The sequence below is a fragment of the Leucoraja erinacea genome, chromosome 7, assembly GCF_028641065.1.
Source record: "Leucoraja erinacea ecotype New England chromosome 7, Leri_hhj_1, whole genome shotgun sequence".
Taxonomy (NCBI): Eukaryota; Metazoa; Chordata; class Chondrichthyes; order Rajiformes; family Rajidae; genus Leucoraja; species Leucoraja erinaceus.
This window is the reverse complement of record NC_073383.1, coordinates 70,011,267-70,023,745: the sequence shown is the minus strand read 5'-3', so window position 1 is coordinate 70,023,745 and position 12,479 is coordinate 70,011,267. Positions and strand designations below refer to the sequence as shown.

At 46.1% G+C, this 12,479-nt stretch overlaps 1 protein-coding gene across 1 annotated transcript in view; it reads right to left on the bottom strand.

Moving 5' to 3' along the window:
* si:dkey-3d4.3 (ras guanine nucleotide exchange factor F) overlaps positions 1-7,952 on the bottom strand; it is a 57,795-nt gene extending 49,843 nt beyond the window's left edge. Inside the window, exon 1 of the mRNA XM_055638745.1 lies at positions 7,796-7,952. The gene's annotated coding sequence lies outside the window, so the exon portion shown is untranslated. The remainder of the gene's footprint in view (positions 1-7,795) is intronic.
* Between the last annotated feature and the right edge of the window lie 4,527 nt (positions 7,953-12,479).

Below are 12,479 nucleotides of genomic sequence, written 5' to 3'. Positions count from 1 at the left end.
TCATAGAGTACGTGGAGAATGGCTTATGATAGTCACACTGACTGCACTTGACAAAATTCTTAATTAGCCATTGAGCGGTGTTGGGTCATGAATGGCTAACTAAACTTTGTTCTTTATTAGTAACAGTTGACTTGCCGCGCCGTGGTGCATGTATCATTTAATTTTCTGCAGCAGCTCGTTGCACAAATTGACTGTGCACGGGGAGGGATGCTTAAATAGAAACATGGATTGTTTATGAAGTTTATTGTTCACAGCATAAAGCGATGAACATTATATGCTGCAGCATCTGCCCTGTTGGAACACAATCCACCCTTGCCGCAGAGACAATACCCGCGGTCATGTCGACACAGTGATGGCCTCAGAGAGAGGAGGGAGCATCGGGGAGTGAGGTGGCATGTGCACCTATCTGTTTGTGTCATATAATCCCATATGGATCTGACAGAATAGTGTCAGGAACAACCAAAAGAAACAAGACAGATGGGAATAACTATTTAATGATGTAAATGACCTCGTGAAAAGAATAAAAGGAAATTTGAAACGAGGGCAGCATGGTGACACAGCAGGTAGAGTTGCTGCCTTTCAGCGCCAGAGGCCCGGGTTCAAATCCAACTATGGGTGCTTTCTGTACGGAGTTTGCACGTTCTCCCAGTAACCTGCGTGGGTTTTCTCCAAGATCTTCGCTTCACTCCCACAGGTTTGTAGGTTCATTGGTTTGGTATAAATGTAAATTGTCTCTAGTGTGTGTAGGTTAGTGTTAGTGTGCGGGAATCGCTAGTCGGTGCGGACTCGGTGTTTCCGCCCTGTATCTCTAAACTAAACTAAAAACTAAACCTGGCTGTCACAGATAATAAACCCTTCAACGTGTTTGCGTTTAGTTTATAGTCACGTGTACCCAAGTACAGTGAAAAGCTTTTGTTGCTTGCTAACTAGTCAGCAGAACAGCAATACATGATCACAATGGGGCCATCCACGTGAAGCCTGCATTGGCACAGAACGTACTCACATCCCACAAGAGGTTTGCTAAAGATCTTCCAGTCTGAAAGGGCTAATTAAATTATTGACAATTTGACTTTTAAAACTTTACTCAAGGTCAGAATCTGTGTTCATAAAGTTGGCTACAGATTTTAAAGAAGGAAACAACCGTGGCATTCAGAGGGATCCAGAGGGAGTGAATAGAAAGGAATAGAAAACCAGAGACCAGGCAGCCAGCATCATCAGAGACCCACACCACCCTGGCCATGCTCTCATTTCACTACTGCCATCGGGAAGATTGTAAAGAAGCCCGAAAACTGTAACGACCAAGTTCAGGTTCTTCTTCCCTACACCCATAAAGGTATTAAACACTATAACTTCCAAATAGACTCCAAATGATATAGACTTGTGGACATTATTTTTTTGTTTTTACTTTGCACTATAGAAAAAAGATCTGTGTGTGCTTATATCTTATATATACTGAAAATAAGATCTTGACGACTTCCTGTTTTTCTGTTTCATGATTTTTGAAAAAACACTGCCACTTACGGCTGTGATTTTTTAGCCATCTTATTCAGAGTCCCCCTCCGCTGCGCAGGACAAGGGGATATTTCCCATCAATGGAAAAATAAAAGAGTTATTAATGTTTAAAAAATATTTACATTCTCTATGCTCCCCCTGCTGGAAGGGGACTATAAAACTCAGAAATGTTGTGCCTCACTCAGTCTCTGCAAGATGGAGGAAGCGAGAGGGTCACGGCTCGCCAAGCTGTGAATAACACCGAACACGTGTCTACTCAACAGTGAGTGCCCTTAATGTGGTTTGAAAATGAAAATGTGGTTGCTTTGAAATGCTGCACTCCAAATGGTTGTTGTTGGTGGTAACTGCTTTGAAATGCTGCACTGCAAATGGTTGTCGGTGGTGGTAACTGCTTTGAAATGCTGCACCGCAAATGGTTGTTGTTGGTGGTAACTGGACAACTTCCTGTTTGCACTGTATATTGATTTTAGATAAAACGCTACCACTTACGGCTGTGATTTTTGGCCATCTTACTCAGTCCCCCTCCGCTCATCAGGCGCAGAGGATTCTTCCCTGCTTGAAATGGTATGAAACTGCATTTGAATTTGGTGACCTTGCACCCTGCATTAAATGGTACGATACTGCACTTGAATTTGGTGACCTTGCACCCTGCTTGAAGTGGTAGGAAACTGCACTCGTTTGGTGGCCTTGCACCCCGCTTGAAATGGTAGGAAACTTCATTTGAATTTGGTGGCCTTGCACCCTGATTGAAATGGAATTTCAAGGAATAGCCGTGAGTCAACTGCTCGCCCACCAGCCGTGAGTGAGCTGCCAGCACATCAGGCTTGAGTGACTGAGCTGTCACCCCAAGAATCCATTTGGTCCACAATGTCCATATTAGCCCTCTGGAAACCAGTCCCTTCAGCCCACAATACCCATACTAGCGCTCCAGAACCCCCCCCCCCCCCCCCCTCCACTGGCCACCAATATTGGAATTGGTGGAGAGGTGGAATATTACGTTGGGAGACCAGCCCTCCCGTGTGAACATGGGACCCAATGGGTCCCACTTAGTCTAGTATGTATATATATTTACAGAGTATCTCTGTACTGCCCACTCCCCTGACATCAGTCTGAAGAAGGGTCTCAACTCAAAACGTCACCCATTCCTTCTCTCCAGGGATGCTGCCCGTCCTGCTGAGTTACTTGAGCATTTTGTGTCCATCTTTGATTTAAACCAGCATCTGCAGTTCTTTCCTACACATTTACAGAGTACTGTTTACATATCTGTAATGCTGCTACAAGCAAGAATTTCATGGTTCTGTTTTGGGACATATGACAATAAAACACTCTGGTCTCTTTACACCGATACCTACCTGCTCTCCCGGTTACCTTTGCTCAGTCCGCCTGGACCGACCTGATCTCCCAGTTGCTAAGCACTTTAATTCTCCTTCCTATTCCCACACTGACCTTTCTGTCCTAGGTCTCCTCCATTGTAAGAGTGAGGCTAAATGCAAATTGGAGGAGCAGCACCTGATATTTCACTTGGGCAGCTTTGATTTCTCTAACTTCGCCACCCCGGCATTCCCTCTCTCTCCATCCCTCCCCCACCCAAGTCGCGCCAGCTTCTCGTTATCACCCAACAAAAGCTAACAATGGCCTGTTTCCTTTATCATCGTTACTTTTATGCATAACTTTCATTAATTGTTCTATATCTCACTGCATCATCGTTTATATCTCTCGTTTCCCTTTCCCGTGACTTTCAGTCTGACGAAGGGTCTCGACACGAAATGTCACCCATTCCTTCTCTCCAGAGATGCTACCTGACCCGCTGAGTTACTCCAGCTTTTTGTGTCTTATCTTCGGTTTAAAATAATTGATATGAGGGTTAAAGAGAAATGAGGTGAAGAATTTTCACTTGGAGGGTGGTGTAAGTCTAGAGATCATTGCCCGAGAAGGCCAAGGAAGCAGATGTTTTCAACACATCTAAAAAGGTTTGGGTTTTTTTAAATGCTGGTGGAATTCAGTGAGTAGCAAACATCTGTGGAAGGAAATGGACTGTTGCCATTTTGGGTTGGGTCCCCTTTTCAAGTCCAGTCTTGCCAAAGTGTCCCAACCCAAAGCATCACCAGTCTATTTCCTTCCATAGATTCTGCCCGACCTGCTGAGTTCATCCAGCACTTTGTTTATTTGCTCAAGATTCCAACATCTTCTGTCTACCTTTAAAAAAAAATGGCTGTCTACTCAAAGAGCTGGGTTCTGCAGGCCGACGTCACTGATGCTAGAAAGTGGGACCTTGCTCAGCAATTCGCTTTTTGATGGGTAGAGAGAAGATGGGCTGAACAGCCTTCTTCTGCGTCATAAATTTGGGAAAGGTTGGAGTGGATGTGTGATTTGTGGCAGCTCAAGGAACAACCACGCTTCCTTGGGGGAGACGAGATAGCTTGGCTCTTCACGTAGCCTCGGCTTTCAATGAGCTGACCAAAGGGAGGCAGTGCGGTAGGAGTTCTGCCTTACATGGCCAGAGACCCGGTTTCAATCCTGACTACAGGTGATATCTGTACGGAGTATATACGTTCTCCCCGTGACCGCGTGGGCTTTCGCCGGGTGCTCCAGTTTCCTCCCACACTCCAAAGGCGTACAGTTTTTAAGTTAATTGGCGGGTAAAATTGTAAATTGTGCAGGATAGTGTTAGTGTACGGGGGTGATTGCTGGTCGGTGCAGACTGGGTGGGCCGAAGGGCCTGTTTCCGTCGAGGATAGACACATTTGTCTATCCACAAAATTCAGCAGGACAGGCAGCATTTCTGGAGAGAAGGAACGGGTGACGTTTCGGGTCAAGACTCTACTTCCGACTGAGAGTCTGTGCTGTATCTCTAAAAGCTAAAGTTCAGCCATTCATTCAGCAGTCATCGTTGTAGAGTCAAGAGAGGGAGTGTTTTATTGTCATATGTCCTCGATAGAAATCCTTACTTGCAATAGCACAACAGAATATGTAAACATAGTACACTGTGAACTATATAATAAACGAGAGAAAATGTGTTCAGTGTGTGTATATACACACACACACACATACTCACAAATACATATATACACGTATACATACGTACACACAAAAAAACATTGTATTTTCTTACATATCCACCTCACAGCTTCCCAAGTCAATTTATGTATATACACTGACAGCAACCGCTGTTTCAATTACTCTCATCTCTGCCATTTTCTTCAAACTGTTTAGCCACTCTCTGTGTGTAAAAAAAAAGTCCCGAACATCTCTTTTAAACTTTCCACCTGACTTTAAATTTCCAACAAGTAAATCATGTTTAATGTAAAGCAATCATCCCAGACCCATTCATGAACTATTCCCACAGCCACTGATACCATCCCTCTTGCTGATAAGTGTCCCAAACTGAACCAGAATGTTCATAACACGAGTGCGATATGAACTCGGACGAACTCTGGCGAAATTTGAGCCAAGGCTGCCTATTTCCTGTTACATAACATCGCCTGACTCTACAACTGCTTCCATTCATCACCCGGCAATGTGACTTTGTGCAACGCTCCCCGCTCACCCCATCTCAAAGTAACTATTTCAGTAAATTCCTGGCCAAATTCTCCTGTTCCACTCACTGAAAGGTTGAAGTCAGCCAAATCCCCCCCCCCCCCCCCCCCCCCTCATGGAGTCATAGAGATGTAGGGTCATACAGCGTGGACACAGGCCCATCTTGCCCACATTGACCCTAGCCCCACTTGTACATTCTCCCTGTAACCGTGTGGGTTTTCTCTGGATGCTCCGATTTCCTCCCACACTCCCAACACCCAGGTTTGTAGGTTAATTGGCTTTGGTAAATTGTCCTGAGAGTGTAGGATAGTGCTAATGTATGATGGGGTGGTCGATGACTGTTTCCACGCTAGAAGTGATATGAAACTGCACTTGAATTTGGTGGCCTTGCACCCTGCTTGAAGTAAATTGTCCCCCGCTGAGAGTGTAGGAAACTGATATGGTGGCTAATGTAAATGGATGGGGTGGTCGATAACTCAGTGCCTGTTTCCACGCTATATCTATTAGTAAATTCTAAATTCTAAATCCGATGCAATTTTTTCCCCCCTCCAGAGAGTAGTGGGTGTCTGGAAAAATGCTGCCTAGGGTAGTGGTGGACGCAGATACAACAGTGGCATTTGATAAAGAGGCTTTTTGATAGGCGCAGGGAATGGAAGAGTATGGATCACTTGCAGGTAGGTAGATTAGTTCAAGCAAGATGTTTGGGGCAGATTTTATTTAAGTACGGAGAGTTGGCCACACACTTTTCTCACTGCTGCCATCGGGAAGAAGGTACCAGGAGCCTGAAGACTGTAACGTCCAGGTTCAGGAACAGCTTCTTCCCCACAGCCATCAGTCTATTAAACACAACAAATAAGCTCTGAATTGCAAAAGACTATATTATTATTCATTATATTTGTTATTTATTGAAATTTTTCTTTTTTCCCCCGTTATATACAATGTTTACATATTCACATATTCTGTTGTGCTGCAGCAAGTAAGAATGTCATTGGCCCTTCGGAAGATATGACAATAAAACACTCTTGACTTGGCTCTTGGTGTGCGACTGGAATGTGCTGTTCATAGTGGTGTTAAGAGGTTTTTGGACAGAGACATGGATATGCAGGAGAGAGGGGGGGGATGTGGAACACATGCAGGCAGAAGAGATTAGTTTCAACTTGGTATAATGTTGAGCACAGAGATTGGGGTGGGAAGGAGGGAGGGAGGGAGGTCCTGTGCGTGTGCTGGTCTGCATTCTATATGCTCCAGGCACCACCATTACCTTCGAGAGCAAGAACAAGTTCTGCTACATCCAGCAGTGGAATTTTACCAGAACTGAGATTTGTCCATTGAACAGTCATAATTACGTCGACAATGTTGACTGAGTCACGCTGACGTACGAAGTGTCCCGGCCGATAGTGTCAACAGGAGATGGGACTTGACTTGAAGCTAGCCCTCCCTGGTCACGCAAGCCAACAAAACGCTTGCCCATGTTGCTTTCACCTTATCTCCAACATTGCCATTAAACCATAAAGAAAACCATCTGCAGTTCTTTAAAGTAAGCCCGATAGACGCAGAGTGCCGATGCCAAAGTCGGTGTTAAACGCATACAAGCCTCAAGCAAGAACTTGCTGTTGGGACTCTCAATCATAAGTCAACAGGTACCTTCTCATCGCTGGTATAAGCAACACAGAGCAGTGGCCCTTTCCCACATATACCAGGACTATCTAAGTTTCCACAACTACTGAGTGGGGATAAGGTAATCCTAAACTACCGTCCAGTTGTTCTCCCACTGTCGCCGCTACATCCACCGCGAAACAAAATTGCCTGTGTGATTTTTACCCCTCCCTAACTTTGCCAACTCCTCCTGCCCTCCAACCCTCTGAGATACGCGGGTGGCTCCAATTCAACCCTCTCGGCTCCCCTTCAATCTGAATTCTCCATTGTCCACTATCGTGCCTTCAGCCGCCAATTCTGCAATTCCTTCCCAAATCCTTCAGGATTTTTTTTTCATTTCAACCCAGCAGTTTGCTTGAGGCTTCGGTCAATTGTGTTCATTTCACTTCACATGGTCGGGTTCCATGTGTGATACATAGCTCAAGCTTGAAATGCCTTGAGATCCAGATTTGGATCATGTTAAATGCACAGGAAGAGAAAACCCTGATCTGTTTTTTTTTGATGCATGCAAACACACGTACATTTATTTGTAAGCACGTCAAAGTGAGGATCAGCTTACACGACATCACGCCCGGACCTGCTGCCGGCTGTTAAGTACAAACGGGCTTCGGTAACTTAGCGCCAGCGAGCCTAACAATGAACCAACCGGGACCCGGGGCACACAAAAACATCCGAGCCCCCGAGAACGGAACATTTACAATCGGAGGAAAAAACTTCCCCCAAACCTCCCGTTAAAACCTTCTCAGACTTTAATTAATTAAGTAGTTTATGCCATTTTATATGTTTTTTTTTCTCAAATGCAGTCGGCAGAATGTATGCGAATAGTATTAATAGTGCATTTTAAAGATAATGATAGTATCAGTGGTTTGATGTAGAGGGAGTAACAGTCCCACTCTGACGGAATTTCGCTACCGCCGCTTTGACAAAGTTGCTACATTTCGCTGAGGATCCATGTGTTTCTCTATCTGGGACAAAGTTGCATTCTCCATCCCTCCCCACCCCACACTCTCCCGCTGCTCTGATCTAACTCATCGCAAGAAACCCCGGAGACGATACGATGCCATAAATTGAGGATAAACATTTCACTCACCCAACATCCGCCAAGGAGCTTCTGAACAGTTCGCAGGCACCGCCCTGCTGTTAGTTGTTGAGTTGCCTCCGCCGTGGGTTGCTCAGTGCTGCCTTCTACAGCACCGGATGGTTAACGACTAACCATGTCGGACCAAGAGCTCTCCCAGTGCAGACTATTAATACACAGCTTCATCTCTTTTACTTTCCTGATGACATGGCTGCTTAAATGAGAATGAATATAAGCAATAAACTAAACTCAAATTCATGCCTGCTTAAGCTTCTACAGATGCCCCATAGAAACCTAGTTTCCATGGGGCATCTGTTGCCACTTTCATTTCACTGCACATCTCGTATGTGTATGTGACAAATAAACTTGACTTGACTTGACTTGACTTGACTTGAAAGCATTTAAAAAAAAATCAGAATGGGTCACAGCTTGGTTTGGGAACAGCTCCATCCAAGACAGCAAGAAGGTGCAGCAAATTGTGGACGCAGCCCAGACCATCACACGGGGGCGGAAATCCTGTCGGGGTACAGGGGGGACTTCCCCCCCCCCCCCATGCTTTGAGAGGTGGGAGACAATCTCCCACCCCATGTTTTGTCATCCGGACTTTATCAACCACTTTCTAAGGGCTGAATCGACCCATATGCGGGGCCTTTCATAGAAACATAGAAAATAGGTGCAGGAGGAGGCCATTCGGCCCCTTCGAGCCAGCACCGCCATTCATTATGATTATAGCTGATCGTCCCCTATCAATAACCCTGGTTCTGGACTTGCCCAACATTTGGAACATTTTTCCTGCATCTAGCTTGTCCAGTCCTTTTATAATTTTATGTTTCTATAAGATCCCCCTCATCCTTCTAAACTCCAGTGAATACAAGCCTGGTCTTTCCCCATATGACAATCCCGCCATCCCAGGGATCAATCTCATGAACCTACACTGCACTGCCTCAATCACAAGGATGTCCTTCCTCAAATTAGGGTGTCCTTCCTCAACGTAGGTTTCAGCGCCCATCGCGGCTTAAAATCAAACTGCTGCATCGAGGCGATCAAGGCTCCCGATGTTGAAGCCTCTGCCGGCCGATTAAAGACCCCGTTAACGGGCCGATTCAAGCCCATGGCCGAAGCCTCGCACTAATGCATCTCGCTCTCTCCTCCAGCCCAGCGCGCCGCTTGACTCGGGGGTGATTCAGTACAGCGTAGAGTCAGCGCATGATGAGCAGAGGGAACGGGGACGGATCATCGCCATTGATGCCGTCCTCTATGTGGAAGGTGGAGCGTCTGCTGCAGCAGCTGGCAGGTACAGAGAGAGAGAGAGAGGCCACTCGGCCCGCACGTGGCTGCTGCCTCATAGCGCCTGGGACACAGGTTTAGATCCTGACTCCGGGCGCTGTCTGTACGGAGCCTTTTTCTCCCCACTAGCGCCTTGTCTGATGTTGATCCCAGCACCGAGTGCTCGCTCCGCCACCTCTCTCGATAAGTTTATTTTGAAAGTGTGTCTCCATAGGGTTCACGGCTGAAGCCTCCGAAGCCTGGCGTGTGTGTGTGTGCGCGCTTGCACGCGCGGCCGCCAAGAAATTGTGTCCCTCCCATGTTTTGAGAGCGATTTCCGTGCCTGCCATCAACTCCATTTACACTTCACGCTACCTCGGCAAGGCCAGCAGCAAAATCAAGGACAATTGGTCCCCTAGCCACTCCCTCTTCTCCACTCTCCCATCAGGCGAAAAGTATACGTGTGAAAACGCACACCTCCAGATTCAGGGACAGTTTCTTCCTAGTTGTTATCAGGCAACTGAATCATCCTATCACAACCTGAGAACAGTCCTGAACTACTATCTACCTCATTGGTGACCCTCGGACTATCCTTCTGCTTCTTCTTCCCCCCCCCCCACACCCTCACATCAGTCTGAAGAAGGGTTTAGACCCGAAACATCGCCTATTTCCTTCGCTCCATAAATGCTGCCTCACCCGCTGAGTTTCTTCAGCATTTTTGTCCACCTCGGACCATCCTTGATCACACTTTGGTGGCTTTACCTTACACTAAACGTTATTCCCTTATCATGTATCTAAACACCGTAAATGGCTCGATTGACATCATGCATTATCTTTCCACTGACTGGATAGCATGTGACAAAAGCTTTTCACTCTACCTCGATACAATACAATACAAAACCATTTATTTGACATTTGAACCTCACATGAGGTTCAAACGAAATTTGGTTTCTGCAGCCATACAAGAAAAGAACCAAGACACGCACCAACACAATTTACACAAACATCCATCACAGTGAATCTCCTCCTCACTGAAATGGAAGGCAAAGTCTTGTCTCTCCCCTGCTCGCCATTCTTCTCCCGATGTCAAAGTCAAAGCCCCCGGCGGGCGCTAGAAAGTCCGCGGCCATTTAAAGCCGCGCCGGGCGATGTAAGGCCCCGCTCCAGGTCACTCTCAACCCCGCAATACGAGCGGGAGAAGTCGCCGTTGTCAGTGCCCTGCAAAGCAGTCTCCCACCGGGCACTCGCGAGCTCCCGGTGTCACCATCCACCGGAGTCGCCACCGCAGCTCTCCATGCTCCGAACTCTCCACGCTCGGAAGCTGGCCAGCTCCACGATGGTAAGTCCGCAGCTCCGCTGGCTCCGTGACTTGAGCCCCCAGGTCGTTCCGGTTGGAGGCCGCTCCACGGCGCCAGGCCCCAACGACAACAAAGACCCGACAGAGAAAAGGTCGGGTCTCCGTGCAGGGAAGAGATTTAAAAGTTTCCCCCACCCACCCCATCGCCCCCCACACATACACATTTAAAAGCCCACTACAAACTATACCCTCAACGGGACAAAAAAAAAAACCACAGGCAGACTGCAGAGGCCGCTGCGACGTCGATCGCACCGCCCATACAGGTGACCATAAACTAAACTGAAACTCTTCATGAATCTTGCATGGGGGCGGCACGGTGGTGCAACGGTAGAGTTTCTGCCTTACAGGACCAGAAACCCGGGTTCGACCCTGACGGACAGGGGCTGTCTGTACAGCGTTTGTACGTTCTCTCGTTACGTTTTTTCTCCGAGATCTTCGGTTTCCTCCCACACTCGAAAAACGTGCAGGTTTGCCGGTTAATTGGCTTGGTAGAAATGTAAAATTTATCCCTAGTGTGTGTAGGATAGTGTTAAGGTGCGGGGATCGCTGTGATGGATGTTTGTGTAAATTGAATTGTTTGTATGTTTTGTAGGAATTGTCTTTGTTTGTATGGCTGTGGAAACGGAATTTCGTTTGAGCCTCACTGAGGCTCAAATGACATGTAATAAATATTCGTTATCGGTGCGGACTCAGAGGGCAGAAGGGCCTGTTTCCGCCCCGTATCACTAATCTAAACTAAAATAAACTATGAAGTGCCAAAGATAATATTCAATTGAAATGAATGACCCAAAATCTTTTTTTTAAGCAATAGATTTTGTTTAAGATGACACCGACCTCTTTCAAATGCCAGAGATGCATGAAAAACGTAAAATAAATGACGCAAATAGTAAATGGAACTTAAGGAAATTGTAAATGCTGGAAATCCAAAATAAAAACAGAAAATGCTGGATGCACTCAGCACACCTCCGATTTAAAACAATAACTGCTTCTTGTTTCACAGATGCTGCCTAATCCGCTGGGTGCCTCCAACATTTTCAGATTATGTACAAAAATAGGACTGATGGTATGATCTCCTCGCGTTTGCAGAACTACACTACAAAGGCTTGACTTGACGACTTGAATTAACATATTGTTCTTGAGATCACCAATTTTCCTCATCACTGGAAAATGTTCATAAATGCATAAGTGATTGGAGCCGAATTGGGTCATTCGGCCCATCAAGTCTACTCCGCCATTCAATGATGGCTGATCTATCTCTCCCTCTTAACCCCATTCTCCTGCCTTCTCCCCATAACCCCTGACACTCATACTAATCAAGAATCTATCTGTCTCTGCCGTAAAGATATCCGCTGATCCATTTACGCCTACTTTAATTCTTTGGTCGCATTTACTGAACTTTATCCTGCACTAATCGGGATTCACAGTATTATTTTTATCATGTATCCATACGCTGTGGATGGCTTGATTGTAATCATGTGCTGTCTTTCCAGTGAATGGTTGGCATGCAACAAAAGCTTTTCACTGTACCTCTGTTTCGGTCCCTTGCCTGGTGGTATTCGACAAGTTTGAGCCTGTGACTATATTGTATTTAAAACCATATAAACCATATAACAATTACAGCACGGAAACAGGCCATCTCGACCCTTCTAGTCCGTGCCGAACTCATAATCTCCCCTAGTCCCATATACCTGCGTTCAGACCATAACCCTCCATTCCCTTCCCATCCATATAACTATCCAATTTATTTTTAAATGATAAAAATGAACCTGCCTCCACCACCTTCACTGGAAGCTCATTCCACACAGCTACCACTCTCTGAGTAAAGAAGTTCCCCCTCATGTTACCCTTAAACTTCAGTCCCTTAATTCCCAAGTCATGTCCCCTTTAAAGGATGTGGTTTCCCATATTAAGCCATCGGGTTCTCCTTGTGATGCGGTCCCTCCACATCTTTTTAAGGAGGTTTTCCCTAGTATAGGGCAGTCGGTTCTTACCATTATTAACAGCAGGTTGTGTTCTGGGGTTGTCCTCGTGAGTTTTAAACATGCGGTAGTGCAACCACTACTTAAGAAACCT